Source organism: Elephantulus edwardii, unplaced genomic scaffold, assembly GCF_000299155.1.
Source record: "Elephantulus edwardii isolate Elephantulus edwardi_28Jun2011 unplaced genomic scaffold, EleEdw1.0 scaffold00153, whole genome shotgun sequence".
Classification (NCBI taxonomy): domain Eukaryota; kingdom Metazoa; phylum Chordata; class Mammalia; order Macroscelidea; family Macroscelididae; genus Elephantulus; species Elephantulus edwardii.
Window position 1 is genome coordinate 6,886,875 of NW_006399903.1, and position 2,779 is coordinate 6,889,653.

The following is a 2,779-nucleotide window of genomic DNA, read 5'->3' on the forward strand; positions in this document are numbered from 1 at the left end:
CAATGAATGAATGGAATTCCAAAATCTTTGTAGATGTTCATTGAAATGAAAAATAAATAAATTTATTTAAAATAAAGTAAAATAAAATAAAAGAAAACATACTTGGCTTGACTAAAAAAAAAAAAGACTACAACCCAGGAAAAGACTATGGAATGCTTCAGCCCAGAAAACCCTTGGGACCCGTTCTGTTCTGTCACACATGGCATTGCCGTGGGGTAACACTGACTAATTGTTTATTTTAATTTGGTGTTTTGGTTTTGAGAGCTACAGCTGGAGTGGAAAACACTGACCTGTGCCTTGATTCCCTCCAGTCTGGAGGATGGTGTTGCATTGATGTCTAATCCAAAAGCCAGAGAATAGGTTCTCATTTTTCTATCTTTGGGCGATGCTTGTAACACAGACACGTAAGGAGCTGTAAATCAGATGTCTGAGGAGGACAGCTTTGTTGATGCCTTGGTGAGTTTCAAGACTAATGATGCTATCGGTGAATTGATTTAATGAGTTAATTGGCTGTGGAACCTGCCTCCTTGGTGAGAATGGTAAAACCTAGGGGAAATGCAGACCCTCCTCTGATCTGTTCTTTTCTGGCTGGTGGTCTCGGACACAGGCACACTGCTAACTCACCTGACGGTCTCTAAGTTCCTTCTTCTGTGGAGTAGTGAGTAACATGTAGGCCAGCTCACCCAAAGGTCACCAGTTCAAACCCACCAGCCTCTGATGGAAGAGGCTCTTCTCTCCTGTAAATATTTACTCTTGAAAACACAATGGAGTGCTCGCTTTGACAGCACACATATTAAAATTGGAATAAAACAGAGAAGATCAACACGGCAAGGGTGACGCGCAAATTCATGAAGCGTTCTATATTTTTTTTTTAAAAAAAAAACCAACCCAATAGCTCAATATGAGTCAAAACTTTGTTCTTGGGAGTGTTTTCTTTTTCAGTCTCTCAAATTATTTTTATTTAGCTTTCTATTAGTGTGTACTTGCAGTTCCAGAAAAGTCTGCCCTCTGAAAATCAGGAAGGAAGTGGACATGGCAGGTCCTGGAAGCAGGAGAGGTGGTTATGGAGAGCAGAGTTGGAAGGGACTGCCGTTTAGTGTGCCATCAAGTCAGACTTGAACGCCCCCTCCAGCAGGTTCTCAGTAAATGATACAGGAGGAAATTGTCCATCTTGTCTCACAGAGCTGTTGGTGGATTCAAAGTGTGTGCCTTTGGGTTGGTAACACAATTCCTTACCCCTAGACCACCAGAGCTCCCTGTGGTGGGGAGGTGGTAACACCACTCAGCGCTCAGGGCTTTTGGGGCTGGACTGACCCAAGGCAACTTGAGGTAGAGCAATCCTTCCAGGACACCTCCTCAACACACACACACACACACACACACAGAGACACGGTGGGGGGGGGCAGCAGACACAGCCACAGAGAAAGAAATGGAGAAATGGGATTGGGTATGTCCACTGTGATTGCTAAATGTTTACCAAACTTTCCATGAAAATAAATTCTTTCTAAATTGCTAGTAGAAAGAAGCAATAGGAAAAAAAAAGTTCTTCTCCATGGATGCTTGGTTAAGTAGATACTAAACCCATTGCTGCAGAGTGGATCCCAATTCATATTAACCACTTCATATCATAGGACAGAACAGTACTACCCACAGAGTTTCCAACCTGTACAGACAGTCTTTGGATTACAGAACAATTCCGTTCCTTAATCTGTTTTTAAGTTGAATTCAATGGACTTTGGGATAGTTCAATAAGATTCATATCTAACTTTAATCATCAACAACTTGCATTATGCAGATGATACAACCCTGTTTGCTGAAACTGAGGAGGGCCTGAAGCACTTGTTGCAGAACGTCAAGGACTACAGCCTTCAATATGGATTGAAGCTTAAGATCAAGAAGACAAAGATTTTCACCACTGGCTCGATTGACAGCATCATGATAGATAGTGAAGAGATTGAGATTGTTAACAGACTCAGTTTGCTTAACTCCACAATCAACACTTTTGGTACCAGCAGTCAGAAAACCAAAAGATGAATTGCATTGGGAAATTCTGCTGTCAGGGACCTCTCCAGAGTACTGAAGAGCAACAATGTCAGTCTAGAGACTTAGGTGTGCTCAATCCAGGCCATGACTGAAGACAATAGAAGGAGAATTGATGCCTTTAAGCTGTGGTGCTGGAGAAGAGTATTGAATATACGGTGGACTGCTAGGAGAACAAACAGGTTTATACTGGAGAGGATGAAACCAGGCTACACCTTGGAGTCAAGGATTCTGAAGCTTTGTCTGACATACTTTGGACATGTTGCAAGGAGGGACCAGTCCTTGGAGAGGGATGTCATGCTTTGGAGGGTGGACGGACAGTGCAGGAGGGGAAGGCCCTCTATGAGGTGGATTGATTCAGTGATTAGGGTAATGTGGATAGGTGTGTCAGAGACAATAAAGTTGGCTCAGAATAGTGCAGGGTTCAGAGCTGTTATAAGCAGGATTGCTATGAGTCGCAAGTGACTTGGCAGCACATAACGACAACACTTTAATCAGGTGTTTGTCCTGGTACCTTGTATACACTGTACATTTCTTTTCATAGAACCATTAAAAGAACACTGTAAGAGGCACTAACACATTAATGTAATACTATGGGACTGCCAGGTGCTGTGGAGTCCACCACAGCTCATAGCCGTCCTGTGAGCAACAGGGCAGCACCTTGCCCTCTCCTGCACCTGCCTCAGGGTCTCTGCCATGTTTAAGCCGGTTACAGTCACTGTGTCAATCCATTTCACTG